The 21,732-nt window shown below is 45.6% G+C and overlaps 1 protein-coding gene across 4 annotated transcripts in view; it reads left to right on the top strand.

Moving 5' to 3' along the window:
• Positions 1–21,732, top strand: part of SYTL5 (synaptotagmin like 5) — a 399,667-nt gene that overhangs the window by 331,562 nt on the left and 46,373 nt on the right. The gene's annotated exons all lie outside the window — the stretch shown is intronic.

Here is a 21,732-nt window from a genome sequence, read left to right as displayed (position 1 = left end):
TTCCATTTCCATGTTATTAGAGGTAGATTTGCCAAACATCGGTTTCATGAAGCAGAAGTGCTCCTGCATTACTTTAGCACAGTCTCTCTTCATATTTATTCCCGTCACTCACGTATAATGGGTTCTGATTGCTCTCCTTGCCTGAAACGTAAAATAAGACATTAAAGAATAAAGTGCAGTAGATTAACGTTTTCCGTGTACTGGCAACAGTTTACCCTTTTTTCTTGCTTTAGCTTTGGTCATGTGTTGTTCTGGTTTCTATGTGCCTCCTTAAGTGTGCATCAGACATATTTGCTCCTTTTATGTAACCTAGCAACTATCAGACACATTTGAGTAAAAACTAGAGAACCGATGCACGCTGAGGAGCTTAAGCAGGGTTCAGAAGAAGCAACATTGGGTATTTAGTGTTGTGCAGTATAAATAAATCTCATTTTTCTAGTATGTGCATTAGAGACACCACATAAATGCTGTCGTATTGTTCATAAAACATGCAACTAGGAGGAAGATACACCTTATATTGTTTGTAATAGAGATGGTCCAAGAGTAGAAGTAAAGGGTGCTTTACATGCTGCGACATCGCTAACGATATATCGTTGGGGTCACGTCGTTAGTGACGCACATCCGGCGCCCTTAGCGGCATCGCAGCGTGTGACAGCTAGGAGCGACTATCAATGATCGCAAAAACATCAAAAATCGTTGATCGTTGACACGTCGCTCCTTTTCATAATATCGTTGCTGCTGCAGGTACGATGTTGTTCGTCGTTCCTGTGGCTCCACACATCGCTACGTGTGACACCGCAGGAACGACGAACATCTCCTACCTGCGTCCACCGGAAAAGAAGGAAGGAAGGAAGGAGGTGGGTGGGATCTTCCGCCAGCTCATCTCCGCCCCTCCGCTTCTATTGGATGGCTGCCGTGTGACGTCGCTATGTAATGAAAAAAATACAGTACTTGACTGTTAAATCCGTTGTCACTCCAGTGTCGATGTATGTGACCAGTAGAGGCAATCACTTACTGGCATCTCTGTACGGACCAATGAATATAATTGCCATTCATAGGCCCTGCTTTGGTTGTCTACCCTGGGGCTATATGGCTGACTATCTAAATGCCCTGTGTTAAAGGACATCACCTTTTTTTTGAAACTATCTGCATTGGCATTTCATGTGAACCGCTCCGTGCCTGTTTTCCATGTCATTTTGGTGACAAGTAATTCAGGGTGGCGAAACATCCACTGTCCAAGGCAAGTATTTCAGGATATACAGTTTGGGCACCCCTGGTCAAAATTATTGTTATGGTGAACAGTTAAACAAGTTGAAGATGAACTGCTCTCTAATAGAGATGAGTGATCCTGATTGGAAAATGTTAAAATCATACAATATTTGGCCGGATCGGATAGGGATCAGACATCCGAGAATTTACCGCAAAAGTCTAGAATCGGTAAATGATTGGACTGCAAAAACCATCCTCTCCCTGCCCATCACAGCCATGTCATGTATTGGCATGGTTGTGATTGGCCACTGTAAAAAAAAAAAAGGAAGCAAAAGGGTTAAAGCAGTACATATTTACCGCGTCCCCACTTACAGGTCCAACAATTATCACTAATGCATATTCACTGCTTTCTCCTTCCACCGGTGTCTCTGGCTGCCGTTGGACCACGCCCACACCCTTGAGACAACGTCTGTGATTGGTTGGAATCACAAACGCTGTTTGTGATCTTATACTGGTAATAAATAAATAAATAAAACAATTTGCGCAGGGTCCCCCTCTGTATTGATACCAGCACAGATAAAGCAATGGCTAAAGGCTGCAGCCCCCAGCAATGCGCTTAACTTGGCTGTGTATCAAAATAAGAGAAACCACATGCAGCTTTTTTTTTTTAATTATTTAAATAAAAAAATAAATAAATAATAAAAAAAACGACATGCGGTCCCCCCAATTAGGATACCCAGCCAAGATAAAGCCCAACAGTTGGGGGCTGGTATTCTCAGGCTGGGGAGGCCCATGCTTATTGGGAGTCCTTCAGCCTTAAAATAGCAGCCTGGAGCCACCCAAGATTGTTGCATCCCTTAGATGCGACTATCCCAGCACTTTACCCAGCATTTCCCAATTGTCCTGGTGCTGCGGCAGTCTGGGCAATAAGGAGTTAATGACATCCCACAGCTGCCACTAAGCCCTAGATTAGTGATGGGGAGACCCCCCCCACAACTAATCCTATAAGTAAAAAGAAATAAACACAAAAACACTGAAAAGTCCTTTATTTAAAAAAAATATATATAAAAACCCCTCTTTCACCAATTTATTAACCCCCAAAACACCCAGGAATGACGTAACCCCCACTACGAGGCCCCACAATGCTTCCAGCTCTGCTGCATCTGAATTCACAGTGAGTGCCATAGAGCATGACTGTATGATGTGAGATTTGGGCAGAGACTGAGCCACGTGATCAGCGATAACGTCACTCAGGTTATTTGGGGTCACAGCTGGGAGTTCCTATGGCCCTCCACCTGTGTTTACAGGTAACTTGACCTGAGGGGACCTCAATGAACTCTCACTGAGTTCTCAAAGCTGCATCTCCTCTTTTGCCAAGAGATGTAAATTTGGTGCTAAAGTTTTTACACTATATTCCTGCACCCAATCTACACTTCCTGGCAAAAAAACACATCACTACTGCATGCAGTATGATGTAAAATTTTCAGCACCAAATCTGCATATCTTGGCAAAAAAAAAATGCACAAAAATAGTTTTGATGCTGTTTCGGTGCAGTTTTCTTCCAGGAGGTGCAAATTTGGTGCTGATATCTGGTGCAGACATTGGGCTAAAGAATGCACACAAATGCAGATTGGATGCAGGAATATGGTATAAAAGTTTTAGCACCAAATCTCCATCTCTTGGCAAAAAAAATGCAGTTTTCTGGCAGGCAGAAGATGCAGGACTGTGAAGTCAGCTGAGATCAGGTTACCTGCGATCACAGGTGAAGGGCCATGGGAACCTCCAGCTGTGACCACAAAAATTATGTCACCGCTCATCGCTGTGGCTCAGTCTCTGCTTCAACCTCACAGCGGTCAGTCATGTTCCATGATCGCGCTCTGTGCCTTCAGTAATGTAGCAGAGCTGAAATCGTCGTGGGACCTCATGTGAATTACGTTGGATATGGGTGTTTTGGGGGTTAACACAGGGGTGAAAAAGTGTGATTTTTGTCTTTTATTTCAAATTGAGGATTTTTTGGGTATTTGTGTTTATTTACTTTCACTTACAGATTAGTAATGGGGGTGTCTCATAGATGCCTCCCATCACTAATCTAGTGAACTGACATTAACCTCTTCTTACCCTGATTGCCACAGCACCAGGGCAATCAGGAAGAGCTGGGTAAAGTGCCAGGATCATTGAATCTAATGGATTCAACAATCTTGGGCAGTTGCAGGCTGCTATTTTTAGGCTGAGGGCTCCTAATATCTATATATCTTCTATTGCAACTTTACCTTCACATCACACAATGTTACTAAGCAAAGACAATGTTCACAAATCATATGCAAATCATATGCAGCTCAAACCATACCTCTAAACATCAGAGATGTAAAACAACTGTTAACAATATATACTAGACTAGATCTTCTGTTTTTGCCCATCTGGAAATAAATGACATACTTCTAACTCAGTTAATACACGGCATTCCAATTCTATGAGCTCTGTTCAGCGTGAGCTCTGTACAGCGAGTGCGGGTCATAAAGGTCACAACGCTGCAGTCTGTTCTCCCCTCTCCCCCCCTCACTTTGCACTGTGAGTCTCTGACTATACAGGGGAAAGTGACAGAATTCTATCACCTAAAAACAAAAAAACAACTTCAATAAACAATATACCAGATTGAAAAGGTAAGAAGCAGTAGCCAAGTATTATATTATTAGTTAGTGGGTTAGTATTGTGAAATAGATAAAGAAAGAAGACAGAAGAAGAAAAGGAAAGACCTTTAGCAGCATAATTTACAAAATGTACAACTTTGTTTTCAGCATATAGGACAAGACAAACAAACAACAAACATAAAGGCTACCTGAGGATTCGCGAGTTTCCTGTTTATATCCCCCGGAGACTGACTCGTGCTCTCTACCCCCTCTTGAAGAGAAAATACGTTGAGATCAAAAAGATCAACTTACCTAGGTTTAGTATTTTCTGTTCAAGAAGCGAGGAAGAACGCTGTGTTCAGTCTTAGACGGATGGAAAGGGGAAAGTCTGGGGTCCCAGTCATGGGGCTCGCTGAGGGCCTCCAACTGTTAAAGCCGGGGTCTTGTTTCCTCTCAGGTAGCAGGGACGGACCGGCCGGTTGTGAGAGCACGCTTAAAACACCATGACAGACTATAGTGGTTCAATCAGCTCTGCTGCTTTATTAGATTTTTGAAGGTTTCTTTATACCTTTCAAACTGATTACGCAATATGAGACACGTGATATGATTATACAACTTTAGATTATACCAAATATAGTCATTTGAAAGTTATTCATGATATCATCCCATATGGAAGGGATTAATGTTTCATTGCCAAGAGAGGATTAATATTTCAAGCCAAAGATATGTAATAAAAGTGTTTTAAGAGATGTGTTCAATCAAACCTTGTCAAACAAGCTCCAGGTCAAGATGACCGTATAAACAATAGCAGATGTGGGATAGAACATCAATTACTCATTCCATCCTTGCACAATGGATTGCGTAACGATTTCATAACTAATCAAATACCCATATGTGGGGAGAATATAATGAACTTCATATGTTATAATGAACTCTATACTGGACTTCGATCTATACCAAAAAGATACAAAATGGCTTCTCTAACACGGGTCTCCCAAGCCTGAGAATACCAGCCCCCAGCTGTCGAATTTTATCTTGGCTGGGTAACCGCACACTGTTTTTTTTAATTATTTCTGTATTTATTTATATATTTAAAAAAAAAATTAAAAAAATACGCATGCGGTTCTTCATGTTTTGATACACAGCCAAGATAAGAACACAGTAAAAAGAAGTAATTATTGAACCTTGTTACCTACAGCAGCGTGGACATAGTGTTAAATAGATTGCAAAAAGCAGGTCAAAGGCAAATTTTAACTGCACCTCTCTTCCTTGGTGGCTCTCCAGGCTGCCACCTTTCACACATACTAATTGTACTAACCATGCAAGTCATTTTCACAAGCGTCTGTAAGCCAGAACAAATCCCAGAAGACGCTTTTATATCTAGTTTTTATAAAAAGTCAGGTCCATACCCTAGTGTGGCAGATTGATTGCAGTGTGATTATATGTACTTAATAAATTCATATCATACTTGGTAGGAAGGAAGAAAATATATGTCTTTTAATAAACCTGCTGTTTATAAGGCTTTTAAAATCTTCATTGCAGTGGGTCAAGAAGTTCACATTGTAAGATATTTGTTTTCCATCGGTGCTCATCCATGTTCTGTACCTATTTAAGTAAATAACACTTTTCTGTGAAGGAAAACATCCAAAGTAAAATTATATCATTCAATTTAGAACAAACTACCTGAACTAAAAAAAAAAAAAAAAATTGAGGACGAGTTAGGTTACAAGTTGTTGGTGCTATATGGATTCTCATTTACCATGAACTATGAGACTGGATTTACACATCCATGGCACATGTGGGTCTGTGTTTCAGGTCAGGAGATCCTCCGCTCCTCCTTGCATTGTCGTCTATAGTCAGACTGCAAAACACAGATGTGTGAATCTAGCCCAAGAACAAAAGTATTGAGACACACTTCTTAAATATTTTCAGGATTTTCAGTAGGTCCTATTGTCAGGGTATATATAATCAACAACTTAGTCACGCAGTCTGCCTTGTGAAAGGACGGTTCATTCTGTAGTACTCATTGACTTCAAATGTGGTACTGTGATAGGATGCCATCATTGCAAAAAGATCCTCCTAAATATTTCATCATCAACTATGAGAGGTATTATTGAAAAGTAAAAGCATTTAGGAACCAGAACTCAGCCACAAAATTCCACAGATCGTGCACATTAGGCCGAGGCCACATGGGAATTTGTCCGATTGCTCGCATGACACTCGGCTCATGCTCGCAGCACAGCGGGAGCCGAGTGTCATGCGAATGTCATGTGGCTGTGGTTCGATCATGTGATCAGACCACAGTTGAGTGAATAGGCTCCTGACCTAGGGTCCTGTACCCCGTCGTGCTCGGTACCGGTCAGTTCTTTTGGGCTTTCTGGTGCTGACAGTCCTGCAAGACTATGTCCGTCCGTCGCACCATTATCCAATGTCACTACTACCTGTCCCCGACTCCTCTGGTCCCGGACCACTGTCTGTGACCCAACCTCAGTCCTTCTAGCTCCCCGGGAGCTAACACTCCCCAGCTCATCTCTCTTTTAGGGCTCTCACTAGACTTTTTCTACTTCCCTCCCACCAGTCCGCCTGATCCCTAGGTGGGTGGCCCTTTTCCAGCTAGAATCTGGTGACAGGTTCCTTTTAAAGTACATTGCCTCTGGACTCTAGAGCAACAAAATGTATTCTGTGGAGAGTGGAGTGACGTGTCACATTTCTCGGTCAAGCAGCATGATGGACAAGTATATGTATAGCAAATGCCTGAAGAACATTACCTGACTACCTGACTGAATTGTGTCAACTATAAGGTCTGTTGGAGGATAGCTCAAGCTGTGGGACTGGTTTTCATTGATTGGCCTAGACAACTTTGCTATAATGAAGTGAAATCTTAATGCTTTAGCAGGTCAAGGTATTTTGGACAATTTTATGCATCTACCTTTTTGAGAAGTCCTGTTTTAATTTGAGCATCTTTGTGTCCCAGTGGACAAAGCAAGGTCCATCAAGCCATGGTTGGAAGAGTTTGGTGAAGAAGAACTTGACCTTAACCCCAACAAAACATCATTGGCATGAACTATAATGGAGATTACAAGCCGGTCCTCTTGTTCAACATATGTCTGACCTTACAAATGCTCTTCTGGATGAATTGGCAAAAATTACCACAAACGCACTCCAAACTCTTATAGAGTACAGAAAAATTGAAGCTTATATAGCTGCAGAGGAGAGACCAACAACATATTGATTGGATTTAAAATGTAATATCCTAAAAGCTCTTGTAGGTGTAAAAGGGTGTCCTAATATTTTCTACATTTAATGTATTTATGTATGGATGTGAGGACCTGGCCTGTGCAAACAAGCATTCTATTTGCCATATGTTTGTGAGGTATGTCCATAAAGAAGATTAGCGACACTCACCGAATAAGATAATATGGGTTTTTCTTTATTTATATTCTTCAAAACATTACAGCAGGAGGAGAGATACTTGTGCGGCTAGGCAGACCATGGCTGTTTCATGTGTATTCTTCCACGGGTCTGAGCAGAAGCATACTCACACGCGAAACGACCATCATCTGCACAGCCGCACCTGCTATCTCTCTCCTTGCTGTCGTGTTTTAAAGAATTTCAATTAAAAAAAAACCATTTTATCTTATTCGGTGAGTGCCGCTAATATTCTTTACTTTGCTTTCTTGTTTTGGGCCTGTTAGCTGAGCACCCCCTTTAAATATAGCGCACATTCCTCCACAGATTCTTAATAATAGTGCCAAGCCAGTTCATTGTCTTTACCCTTTTTGGGAGTTATGCATTGTAACATTTTGTAACAGTATTATAAAGCTTAGATCTTCCCTGGTGTATGAAAACAATAAACAAGGTCTGAGCAGAGCCTAAAATTAAAGTTAAAGGCCTTTTCCCTACACAGCAAGTTTACACCTCCACTGAATGCTGCTGGGAACCCCATGAGTGATAAGAATGGGGCTCTAAAATGGCCATTCAGAAAGAAGCTGTGGTCTTATATGTCATCCATACTCGATTCCTATATAAAGCTCGGCTACCTCCAGTAGTCCCACAGACAATGAATCATGCACTCCACCACTCTTGCTCGCCTCTGCTCGATATCAGATAGGGAATTTCAAAACCATGTTCTCAAATTGGGCCAATCCCTTTAAGGGGTGGTCTATCCGTCTTCATTACTGGCCTTATCGATATTATGTTGAGAAACAATGTTTCTCTCAAATACCGTGTGTTGCCAACAGTGCCTGTGAGCGGCACCATTGCGGACCACTCACCCCCTTCATGTGACCCCCGACTCCATGACCTCTGATGTCCAGTGATGTCACATCAACTGAGGCGGGCTGTAGTCTTCCTGAGTGGCTTTGCTGTGGGTGGCGATTCAGTGCTCATCACAGCCCGGCATCACAGTGCAGAATCTCCCTGCGCCCGCCTCCTACACTGCAGAGTGCGCAAGCAGGAACGGCGCTGGGCTGTGACGAGCGGTGAAACACCGCCCACAGCCCAGTGACTCATGGAGACTCGTGCCGGCCGCAATGATTCAAGGTCACCAGGAAGTGGATGTGATATCACTGGACATCAGAGGTCACGGAGCCGGGGGTCACGCCATGGGGATGAGCGGTCCGCAATAGTGCCGCTCACAGGCAGAATTGGCAACACAAGGTATTTGAGAGAAACCTTGTTTCTCAACATAATATTGATATGGCTACTAATGAAAAAGGGTGCATCACCCCTTTAACTGCTAATAGTTCAACCCTTGCTGTGCACTGTGCTGAGATAGCAATAATTATCAATAGATGGTGGAGGTCCGACTCCTGGGCATTTGCACTTCCAATAAACAAGCCTTTTTTGGTTCACTACATGTATATCACCTTCATCATAAACCCTGTTGTTTTGCACTTTGCATATCAGTGATTGCTTTGTATCATGGCATTCAGTTATAGACTAAGCATTGTATTATTTACTGTTATTAATGTAATTCACTATGAAATGTCTGGTAGAATAATGGAGGTTTGTCAGTGGGACATAATTATGGCCTTGAGGGATAAAATATGTATTTGTTTTTGAGCAAGTGTATGCTAATTGTAAATCAATAAGACCTCAATGCACAACGCTGCAGATTACTGGAGGCACTACAATAAAGAATAATATTTTGTACATTGTAGTATTTAGGATGGATCCAGATGAATAGCTATTCAGGTTGGAAGGTATTTGAATAGATGAGTTATCTATTGCATCTGTCTTTACTTTTATATACTATAATATGACATAAGAATTCATAAGAAGGATAGGGGATTGGAAAGTAAGTATTGTTACGTTTTTTATTAGAAATATTGTTGGATATATTGCTTTGGAGTATATTTTATATTACAGTAAATCTAATGTTGTTCTGTGGATTGGTGTGATTGTGTATCCACAGTGGGTCACAGATAATAGCTTATGTAATTATTATTTGCTATACTAATAGAACCAATACATGTAAAGGACTCCAGCAACCATGGTAATCAAGTTCTAATAATATCTTGATTTCCCAGTTTAAGTCAAGGCAGTCCTCACTCGTATATTCAGTAGTCTCTCCTTATTCTTGAAAACAATTGAGTTATCACCCTTTTTATGCTAATTGCTTCCAAAACCCAGGTGTCAAGAGTGTGCCCCACTCTGGGGAAACCTCTGCGAGTCTGGGACCAGACGGTCAAAATGACTTATTATGCGTAGATCTAAAACTTGTATTTGAGTGAATCTACTTTCTTTAAGGACTTTGAAGTCTTAATCTCAGTTTCAACTCTTTTGTGACCACTCCCTTTCACTATGAAAAGTCAGGTATCTTACCATCAAGTCTCACCTTGGTTATAGGTTTTCATTTCTGAGCTGACCACCTTGGAAGGAGCTTGTCCCTGGAAGAAACTGAGGAGTTGTGACCATGGCAGCAGTGGTGTTTAGCTGCATTGAAGGAGCTTGTAGTATTTTCCTTTTTGTGTTTATTGCCCTTTACTGTCTCCCTTACCTTGTGTTGTATTATTGCAGCCGTGAGACTAGTGTTCTCACAAGCCTTCTCACTAGCCAGGGTGAGTTCAGGGCAAGAAAGGGCCTAGGCACGTCATGGCGATGGTGAGAAGGACTCATACAGAGACGTTAGGGAGTGTAGGGTACAGAGTCAGGTGAGTTTACTGGATGTGTCGGCTCTCACTATCACAGGAGCTTTCCTGCTATACATTATCCTTGTTACCCTTGTGTTGCGCTGCCGCTGAGCATCTCTGTGCTTTGGCGTAACACCAGGTTTTCATTGCTATTAGAGATTTAAAGGTTAAATTGAGTAAATGATGTATCATATCTTCAATACAGCTTTTGACCACCACCAATCTTGAGAGCTAAAAGGCATATACCATACTACTCTATAGAGCAATTGATTTTCAGCTAATAATTTGTATTTACTGGAAATCTCTGATACAACATTGCAAACATATTTTCATTGACTTGACTGACATATGTAGTTGTGCAATAGAAAGCACTAAATACTTTTTATTGCTTTAAAAGTAAATAAATTGGTAGAGATCTAAACTCATGGCATATTCATCAGCTATGTACAACTGCTAGATCTGCAGTAGAGTAAACATTGAGTTTATCAAAATGACAGCAAACGTCTCAGTAAGTGAGCCATCGCTGGAATCAGGGTCTCTGCCACCAGGGTTTTGGTCTGTGGCGCCCTGGACAAGCCAGGGGCCACAGAGAACAACACCCACACACCCCACACTCCCGGTCAGGCACACCGAAGTCAGACACAAACCCTTGTTGCCTTCCTCCAGGGGCTGATGTTCACACCAGGGGGTGGGCCAGGCGGTTGGCACCGCCCACCAAGGAGTTCACAGTCCTGGAGGCGGGAAAACCAGGCAGTTTAGTTTTGGAGGTGAAAGTGAGAGGAGTGAAGTGGCAGTAGAGAAGTCTGAAGTTGGTCCGGGTGTGTGGCCCAGACGGATCAGCAAGGTTGGCAGATGGTGGTGACGTCTGCAGGAAAGGCCTATTGGAGCCAGCCATAAGGACCGTGGACGGGCCATCCGGCAGGGGCTTACGGACCCCGGCAAGGCTAGGAGTCGCCGTGAATTTACCAAATCCGTCAGCGAAGGAAACCTCCTGGGTTTCCCAGCAGCCAAGTCCCGACAGAAGGCAACAGTCCAACCGTGAGAGGGAAACACAGCCAACGCCAAGGCTACCGTTCCCAGGGCCAGAGCCTGCGGGCAAAAGGGGCTCCTTCAGCTCCCATCCAAGCTGGGGAGCGGGTTACCGGTGGGAACCCATTGGAACCGTTTACAGTACATACGTGCAGGGAAAGGCAGTCACCATCAACCTGCCGGGAGAAACAACACCGCAGCCGTATGTGGGACCCGTCCATCCAGCCGTGTGTTTTACCGAGAACTGTGTCCTCATCATTGGCTGAGTGAGTACCACCGTGCCGTGCAGCACAGCACTGCCCCCGCGACCCTGCACCTCACCAGGCCCCGTAACCCGCCTGCCATCCATCCCTACCCCATCACCGGGCCCCGGGACAACCAACCCTCTACCCACAGAGGGGAGAACTAACATCAAGGCTGCTCCCTGTCACCGCTCCCGGGATCCCCGTCCAGAGCAGCGGTGGTGTCACTAAATTCACCACAACCGTGGGTGGCGTCACGGACAATCACCAAATGCCCACCATCCAATCAAATCCCCCGGCGAGGAACGCCGCTCGAGTCCCTGGGATCCGGCCCACCGCTCGAGCCACCACCGAGCAGCAGCAGCGGCCGGACCCGAGCAGTGCGAGAGCGCAGCGTCCCCTCCTCCGCCTGCGACAACTTGGCGTCACGAACAGGATCCTACCGTTCTACCAACTGGTGGAAGTGTGCCTTGTGTAACCGTCGGAGGTGTCCGGCCGAAAAATTTGCGAAGCCGCCATCTTGGGCGCGAAGAATTCCCGCTCGAGCGTCTCTTCGAGTAGTGGAGGCGCGAAGGCCAAAACCCCGCCCCTGTAGAGGAGGAGCCGGAAAGAGACTAAGGGGGACGGGGATGGAGAAATGGCGGCGTCCTCGAATTGGAGCACGGGAGTACCCGCTGCCGGAGCATCTAAGCTCTGGGGGCACCGAGGAGGAGTAGCCTTTGAAGACTGCAGCCCGGGTGAGCTCCCCGCCGGGACCGCTGCGTGGATGGAGCGGGAGTTGGGCCGGTTCTTCTGCTTGAAGGTGAGGGTGCAGAGCCTGCAGCAGCTGCTGGCCTGGAAGGCAGAGATGCGCAGGATGGTTGCCGTAGTGGGGGCCTGTGAGCAAGAGGCCGCTGCGACCGTGCTGCGTCGCGACCAGTCCACCCAAACCCCAGAACCAGCCCTGTTTGCATGGGAGCCGGGGGCCGGCACCACAGCCGGGGGTCCAGAGAGAATGTCGCTGATGGAGGAGGGGGTTCCAACCACGCTGCCCCCGCCACCATTCTTAACGGCTGTCAGTGGTTCTGGACTGAACTGCCTGTGGAAAGAGAACCCAATGTACCGACCGGTCCCCGAGTGGGCCAACCCCCTGCGGTGGTAGCCGCTCCAAAATCAGCGGAGCTTCGCTGCAAGTTGTCCCCGTTGGGACTACCAGCTGTGTGTGTTAAAAGTACCATTTAAAAGTTGAAAATGAATGATAAGAAAGAATGATAACCGTGAAGTTTACCTGATTGACAAACCGTGATTGAGACCGGTCGTTGCCGGCACTGTTGTCCCCGTGGGGACTGTCTACAAGTGTTGCATAAGGGACTCCTTATGGACAAGCCTGAGAACTAGCAGGGCAACCATGAACTTGTGGCTTGTAAATAAAAATGTTGTTTTATGGCTTTAACCGTTACCGCCTCCGGAGAGGCAGATTGGAGGAAGGGCCCGCAGTGGAGCAGGCTGGGGCCCAGCCACCAACGGAATCGGTGGCGATCCTCTGGGGGTTTCAGGGGTTCCCCATGGACGTGGGTCCCCTGAAAAGGACAGAACCCGCTCGGGTAACTTGTGCTGGACTGGGGTCAAGGGGTGCTGCCTGTTTGCTTAGGGGCAACATCAGGGCCAGGTTACTTGGGTGGGAGAGAGCGGAAGCCGTAACCATTTTGTAACGTTAAAGTAAGAGTACCTCCCGATGTGGGAAGATGTTATTTTACTTGCAATCCCTGTTTTACCGCTTATCTTTTCAGTTGTGAAAATAAAACTGGTGATGGACGGGCAGCCCGTGGACGGTCTGCATTTTACTAAGGGGGAATGTGGCGCCCTGGACAAGCCAGGGGCCACAGAGAACAACACCCACGCACCCGACACTCCCGGTCAGGCACACCGAAGTCAGACACAAACCCTTGTTGCTTTCCTCCAGGGGCTGATGTTCACACCAGGGGGTGGGCCAGGCGGTTGGTCCCGCCCACCGAGGAGTTCACAGTCCTGGAGGCGGGAAAAGAGTTTAGTTCAGTGAGGGAAGTGAAAGTGAGAGGAAGGAAAGTGGTAAAGGAGCAGACAGAAGTTGGTCCGGGTGTGTGGCCCGGACAGATCAGCAAGGTTGGCAGACGGTGGTGACCGTCTGCAGGAGTGGCCTATCAGAGTCTACCGTAAGGACCGTGGACGGGCGGTGGCCCGGCGGTACCGGACTGGTACACAAAGAGAAGTGAGCACCATCTGGCAGGGGCTTACGGACCCTGGCAAGGCTAGGAGTCGCCGTGAATTTGCCAAATCCATCAGCGAAGGAAACCTCCTGGGTTTCCCAGCAGCCAAGTCCAGACAGAAGGCAACAGTCCAACCGGAGAGGGAAACTCTGCCACCGACAAGGCTACCGTTCCCAGGGCCAGAGCCTGCGGGCAAAAGGGGCTCCTTCAGCTCCCATCCAAGCTGGGGAGCGAGTTACCGGTGGGAACCCATTGGAACCGTTTACAGTACATAGGTGCAAGGAAAGGCAGTCACCATCAACCTTCCGGGAGAAACAATACCGCAGCCATCTGTGGGACCCGTCCATCCAGCCGTGTGTTTTACCGAGAACTGTGTCCTCATCATTGGCTGCCCCCGCGACCCTGCACCTCACCAGGCCCTGTAACCCGCCTGCCATCCATCCCTACCCCATCACCGGGCCCCAGGACAACCAACCCCCTACCCACGGAGGGGAGAACTAACATCAAAGCTGCTCCCTGTCACCGCTCCCGGGATCCCCGTCCAGAGCAGCGGTGGTGTCACTAACTTCACCACAACCGTGGGTGGCATCACGGACAATCACCAAATTCCCACCATCCAATCAAATCCCCTTTTCACTCACGGGCGAGGAACGCCGCTCGAGTCCCCGGGATCCGGCCCACCGCTCGAGCCACCACCGAGCAGCGGCAGCAGCAGCCGGACCCGAGCAGTGGGAGAGCGCAGCGTCCCCTCCTCCGCCCGCGACAGGTCCATCATCTGAGAGCAGCATAATGTAGAGACAGAGTCCCTTTAAGGGTTATTCCCATCTTCATAGATGGATATTAATGGATAGTGCTTGTAAAAACAAGCACTTTTCCATTTAACTGCTTTTTAAAGCAGCAAGCTCCAGCGAGTCTGACCAACTTCAAAGCAGTGCATACAAACTCAATGGAAAACAGCTTGTAAACACTGTACATGTTCTGTTGTCTAGTAGCGTTATTCAGTTTCCAAGGCAACGAACTGTAAAGAAAATAAAGGCCCCGTCACACACAGAGATAAATCTGTGGCAGATCTGTGGTTGCAGTGAAATCATGGACATATTGTTCCATTTGTACACAGCCACAAACCTGGCACTGATTGTCCACAATTTCACTGCAACCACAGATCTACCACAGATCTGCCACAGATTTATCTGTGTGTGTTCTGTGTGTGTAACAGGGCCTTAAGCCTGCTTTACACGTTACGATTAAGCATACGATATCGTATGCGATCGTAACCGCCCCCACGTACTTACCTTCCATACGACCTCGCTGTGGGCGGCGAACATCCTCTTTCTGAAGGAGGAGGGACATTCGGCGTCACAGCGACGGCACGCGGCAGCCGGCCAATAGAAGCGGAGGGGCGGAGCTGAGCAGGACGTAAACATCCCTCCAACCTCCTTCCTTCCGCATTGCCGGCGGGAGCCGCAGGACGCAGGTAAGATCTGTTCATCGTTCCCGGGGTGTCACACACTGCGATGTGTGCTACCTCGGGAACATTGAACAACCTCACGTTCAATTTTTAGCAATTGAACGACGTGCAGGTGATCAACGTTTTAACGTTCAATTGCAATCGCACGTAGCTGTCACATGTTACAATATAACTTACGATGCCGGATGTGCGTCACTTATGACGTGATCCCGCCGACATATCGTAAGATATATTGTAGCGTGTAAAGCGGGCTTTACGTGTTAATATCTCAGGAACTAATTAAAATGTTAATAGGCAGTAAATTGCTCAATTATTTGTATTTTCAAGCAGTCTTCAGAAATACACATTTATGACGATTGGAATAACTCTTTAAATACCTTCAAATTCAGATAAGCTTCAAAGATAAGGCACTTTTCCCTATATTTGTGTCATTCATGGATCTTAAGGTTTGATACAAAAAAGAGACGGGAACATTTAAATCCTTTTCCAAATAATTTTCCGCTTATATTCCCTGTATCTAGAGAAGTGCCGCACACCTTGGTCTTTATTACTTATGAAGCAAGTGGCTTCTGTCTCATGACTGCCACACCACCGCTAGTGTTCATTAAAGTGATGTGTCTCCAAGGAGAGAAGTCATTACTGTGTAACAGGCAATATTGGTTTTTACAAGTCATCCAAATAAATACAGCTTATCTGCTGAAGATGGATGCTGAACTTTTCATGCACAAATTTAATAGATCCCTCCTGATACTAGAGCTTTAAAAATTACAAACCATGTACATTAAGGCTCCCTGAGTACCCACTTAAAATTAATAATGCCACCTGGATAAAGACAGCGAGCAACACTGAACCCAAAAAATAAATAAAATAGCAAATATGCAAGCCCTCAACAGACTTGATCCATGTCACATTCAATGCAGTAAATGTAGTGAATAGCCTCTTTAACATTAAACAGATCACACTGTATTTGTAAGTCTTTTTCAAGCTTTGTGGTTGAAGCATTGCATACATGATTAACCCCTTCAGCCCCGGGGCACTTTCTGTTTTTGCGTTTTTGTTTTTTGCTCCCCTTCTTCCGAGAGCCGTAATTTTTTTATTTTTCCATCAATCTTGCCATATGAGGGCTTGTTTTTTGCGGGACAAGTTGTACTTTTAAATGAAACCATAAGTTTTACCATATGGTGTACTGGAAAGCAGCAAAAAAATTCCAAGTGTGGAAAAATTGCAAAAAAAGTGTGATGGCACAATAGTTTTTGGGATCTTTTATTCATGGTGTTCACTATATGGTAAAACTGATGTGTGGGTATGATGCCTGAGGTCGGTGCGAGTTTGTAGACACCAAACATGTATAGGTTTACTTGTATCTAAGGGGTTAAACAAAAATTCACAAGCTTGTCCAATAAAAGTGGCGTACGTTTTGCGCCATTTTCCGAAACCCGTAGAGTTTTCAATTTTTGGGATCTATGGCTCAGTGATGGCTTATTTTTTGCATCTCGAGCTGATGTTTCTAATGGTAGCATTTTTGCGCAGATGCTACGTTTTGATCGCCTGTTATTGCATTTTGCGTAAAACTTGCGGCAACCAAAAAACGTAATTTTGGCGTTTGGAATTTTTTTGCCACTACGCCGTTTACCAATCAGATTAATTGATTTTATATTTTGATAGATCGGGCATTTCTGCACGCGGCGATACCAAATATGTGTAAATTTATTTTTTTTTTAACTCTTTAATTTTCAATGGGGGGAAAGGGGGGTGATTTGAACTTTTAGGTTTTTTGTTTTTTTTAAATTTTTTAAAACTTTTTTTTTACTTTTTTTATTTTATTTTACTAGTCCCCCTAAGGGGCTATAGTGATCAGCAATCCAATCGCTGATTGCTTTCTGCTGATCACAGCTATACCGCTGTAAACAGCAGAAATAGTCACTTTCTTTTTTCCTCTGCTCCGTGCCGAGGAAAAAGGAAAGTGAAACTTCGTAGCAGCAGGCGTCATCACATGACCCTGTGCTACGATGGCAACCACCGAACGTCACGTGATCACTCACGTGACTTCCGATGGGGGCGGCGGTAAGTAGAAAACATGGCCGCGCGCATATAGATCTCGCTGCCAGACTTTGGCAGCGAGATCTAACGGGTTAATGTTCCGGGTGGAATGCGATTCCACTCGGAACATGTAGGCACACATGTCAGCTGTTGAAAACAGCTGATATGTGTGCCGATCCACACCACCAGCGGGGCTTACCGGGACACGATCCATGACGGAAAGATCCGTCCATGGTCGTGAAGGGGTTAATCAGGTCAAATTATTTTTTTTTCTAAAATGCTGCCTCCATCTAATTTACCTGATGTTCCATCTGTAGGACAGGTCATCAATGTCTGATCAGCCTGAGTCCAACACCTGGCACTCCCACCAATCAGCTGCTCTCGGGGCTGGTGGCGGCAGCAAGTGTTCAGAAATGCTCAATTCCAGAACTGCCCCGACCCCTGATAGCAGCCGGGTACTGCACATCTGGTTCCTATTGATTTGAATAGGAGGCGGATGTGCAGTACCCAACCTTGGTCGCTATCAGTTGACAGGGCAGCTGCGAATCTGAGCTTTTCCAGCCACTTGCTGCCGAAAATAGGCAAACTTCTCAGAAGCATGCCATTCAATCTGGCACAGTCTCTGTGTTTTATGTAAATTAGGTCAGCACAAACTCAGTGTTTGTTATAGCTTTTCTCATGGTCACCTCTTTACAGCATACCCTGCAATAGTTCTTGTCTAGCAATTTGCACACTCTTGTGGTTCAGGTTGTCTACACTGGCCAATTCAGAAATGAAAGCTCATTTACACTATAAGTTGCCAGTGTAAACACCCAATGAACATGCAAAATGCTCACTCATTGGGTGAAGTCATGTTTAGCTTGCCCCCAAATCATCACTCTTGTGTAAAGAATGTAAGAAAGTCTATGTGCACCGAACAATTGTATAACCGATAATTCTGTGTGTTTGGGAAGTGTTGTTGGCCTGTTTAAACTGGCTACTAAATGAGCACTGATGGGCTTCTATATAGCCTGGTTAGCAGGCATCTAACTCTGTGGACTGACCATTCCAAATACAGCCTACATTTTGCAGTTAATAGTGATGAAACCGGTCTTTGAGCGCTAGTAATGGATTAGAATCTGAATGTTCTTTTGAAGATAAGGCTTTATTGTTAAAAGGATAAAGCTCTTATTATCACTTCACAACGCGTTTCAGCAAGATCCCCTTGCTTTCCTTTATTTTGACAGTGTACATTTTGCAGTTAACCTGTATTAGTCCCTTATGCACAGACATTAGTCTCTGACAATTTCTAGTATGGTGATCTTTATACCATCCATGCCAGTAGACTGAGACTCCTCTGCTATGGCAAGCTTCATAGTCAGGAATAAGTCTAAATGAACCCTTCTGTTATACCTTAATTCTTGTCCTAATGGCGCCTGATCATTACCATCTTTGTTGGTAGATGCACTCAAAGGAAAATTCCTTTGTACATTCCTCTTCCCTTGCAATTTTTGTACTCATGTAGTAGTAGCAATACTTTCATGAAGGGGGACTGGTCTCCTTGACATGGGACAAACTCCAACTCAGGTCCTCTTTTGCCTTCCTTAAAGGCAGAGGCCTCACGGGGATTACTACAAGTCCTCGCGTGACACTTGGCTCACGCTCGCAGTACAGCGGGAGCCGAGTGTCATGTGAGTGTCATGCGACTGTGGTCCGATCATGTGATCAGACCACAGTTGCGGAGGGGAGGGCCGGCACTGAGGAGGGGAAGGAGGGATTTATCTCCCTATCTCCTCCGTTGCCAGCTGATGCGAGAATTGCACTCCTCTCGTGTTATACCGCTGTAATGCGAGTGCAATGTGTTTTGTTTCTCTCACCCCATAGATTTGAATGGGTACGAGTGAAACAAGCTCGCATTCCACTTGCAGCATGCTGCGACTGTTTTCTTGGTCCGATTAGGGCTGAGAAAATAAGCGCTTGTGGGACCTGCCCCATAAAGTAATATTGGTCCGAGTGAAATGCGATTTTTTTTTTTTTATCGCATTCTACTCGCACTTTTTTCTCGCCATGTGTCCTAGACCTAAATCCATGAGTGCATCTAATCATGGAAGCTACTTCCCCCACTTACTAGTTAGCTAATGCTGGATTCACATCAGCGTTTTTCTGCCGCATTGCCGGATCCGGCACAAGTACAATACAGTTCAATACAGTTCACAGGCATCGCGGCAAGCCCCGGTCACATGCTGTCACACGCTCCGGTCACATGACCTCATGTGACCGGAGCTTGCCAGTGAACTGTATTGAACTGTACTGCACTTGTTCCGGATCCAGCAGTGCGGCAGAAAAACGCTGATGTGAAACCAACCTTAGACACAAGCCTGTTTAATTGACAGCAAATCTTTGTCGTGTTTTTCCACTTATCTCTGAATGTTTGATCTCTATTGGTGGGAAACAAGAACATTATATTTTCTCTGTACACTTCTTAGGCTGGGGGCATGCATGTTAATGCTGACCTTCTGCTGACACACAACTCAGCAAATTCAATGTATTTACTTATAAAGACAAATGGCATCCCTTGCTCCTAATAAGCTGCATTGCACTGTAGACTACACCACCATTGCTAGACTACACCACAACTAATCAGTGGCACCTTGCCTATACATTATATTTTGTATTGAATTACACATCACCAATCTCATTGTATCACTCATATGGTGTTTCTTACATTTATTGCAGATATTATCACATATTTTCCGCAGCATTCACATAGCAGTATAACAGAGGCATATAAAGTTTATATAAAAAGTCTACACACCACTGTTAAAATAACGTTTTTTTCATGTAAAAAATTCATACCAAGAAGAATAATTTCTGGCAATTTGCTACAGTTTTGCAATGATTGGCAACAATGCAGAAGAGATCACATTACATGGTAGCTTGTGTAATCAAGTGGTGTCTCTGTGCCGCCCCAGCAGCGTCTTGAACCGCTCGGATCCGGGTGTAGTGTCCGTTCGTGGCTCGAGGGTCTCCGGAGCCGGGGGCTTAGGGGCCACACTCAAATGTAAAGGGGGTATTTACAGGGGATATGGTATAGTTTGTGACGCCACCCGTGGTGTGCGGTAATTGGGAGTACCGCCGCTGCCGTTGGGAGTACCCGGGGTGATGGAGTGGGGCAGCTAGGTGACGTTGCCCTCCACGGGTAGGGCTAGGCCCTGGGTCTCTGGATGGTGATGCGGGGAAACAGTGCAGGGGTCAGTCGGGTACTCACTTAGCAATGAAGCAGACGCTGATAACAAGGTAAACCAAGTCTCTGAATGCCGCTGCCTCTCAAGGGGAGCTCGTCCAGGTCCCGTCCCCTGCAGTGCTGCTGGTAGTCTGTAACCTACCTCCTAGCACTAGATTTTATAGTGTCCGTTGTGGTCCGGTAGCTTTGAGCTGTCCGGGCCCCACTTCCCACTATGGCTAAGTGGAGGAGCCTGCTGTCATGGCTCATGCTTGGGATTTCAGTGGTGCTGCATGCTAGGAAAGCCCTATCCCCCTCGTTGCGCTAGTGCCCCGATTCTGGAGCTAGTGGGAACAGTCCATAAAGGCCCCGTTCTCCTCAGGTTAATTGCAAGGTTGCCTGAAGCTTCTCCCCGATCTAGGGTCCATGTACCCTGTCGTGCCTTCGGCCCCAGACCGGTGATTAGGCCCAGGCTGCTGACCGTCCACCAAGACCGGTCCTGGTACCTAGCCTCAATCCCTTGCGACCGAGCGTCCGACTCCTTTAGGTCCAAACCACTGTCTGTGGCCTAGGACTCTCCTCCTCTGGGAGCTCCAACTCCCAGCTTCCTCTCACTTCGCTCCCCTGGAGCCAACTCCTCTCCTGGGAGCTCCTTATCCCAGCTCCTCACTCACTGGGAGCTACTTCTGTTCTGCCTGTCAGCTCTGCTCTGCACTTCCTCCCTCGCTGACTTCCCCCCTCCCACCACTCTGTCTGACCTCACTAGGATTTGTGTATGCTGATAGAGGCAGCACTGCAGGATAGAGACCCAGAACCATGGGGGGTTGAATACCTCACGGGTAGGATAGTTTGTGCAGTACCCTGTGACGACCTGAATAGTCCAGGGGCGTCACATCTCCACCGCAATAATGTCCAAATGAACCTATTGCAACCATAAATGAATATCCTTGTTCTGCACATTTTAGCATTGACTGGTGGGGTTCAGTGGCAACAGTCCTTAATATATGTGAGAGGATGGTGGCCCCACTTTGAACCCTCTTAGAACAGGACCTTATTTACTACAATAAATAAATCTTACTGTACCTTTGCTATCCATTAAATTTAATTTGTCACCAGATTTTTGCCACATAATCTAAGAGCATAAATAATCAAAATATTCCATATCAAAACACCTTAAATAATCATGAATCTCAAAATCGGAAATATGATTATATGCAATGGCAGCAAAGAAAGGTATAAGGAAAGTGACTTGTTGCATTAAAGTGCCTGAACAAAGCAAAAAGTGTTTCTAAGTCTGATATACCTTATGAATGGTCAGTGAAGTCCTGCGTGCCGCAATGCCCCGACGCGCGTGCACTCCCTGAAGAAAAGCACGCTTGCAACGCGCATCGGGGCATATAATCATTTACATAGTAGTACTTTGCACTTTATTACTATATGTTATATTTTTAGTGATGGATTACATTAATGTTCTTCATACCAGCTATGCACATTACCTGCTATACCGCTGCTAATCTACTTTGGTTTTGATACTGTCCCATATTGATTTTGAATAT

Source organism: Anomaloglossus baeobatrachus, chromosome 2 (assembly GCF_048569485.1).
Source record: "Anomaloglossus baeobatrachus isolate aAnoBae1 chromosome 2, aAnoBae1.hap1, whole genome shotgun sequence".
NCBI classification, from domain to species: Eukaryota; Metazoa; Chordata; class Amphibia; order Anura; family Aromobatidae; genus Anomaloglossus; species Anomaloglossus baeobatrachus.
This window is presented reverse-complemented; position numbering and strand designations above follow the sequence as displayed.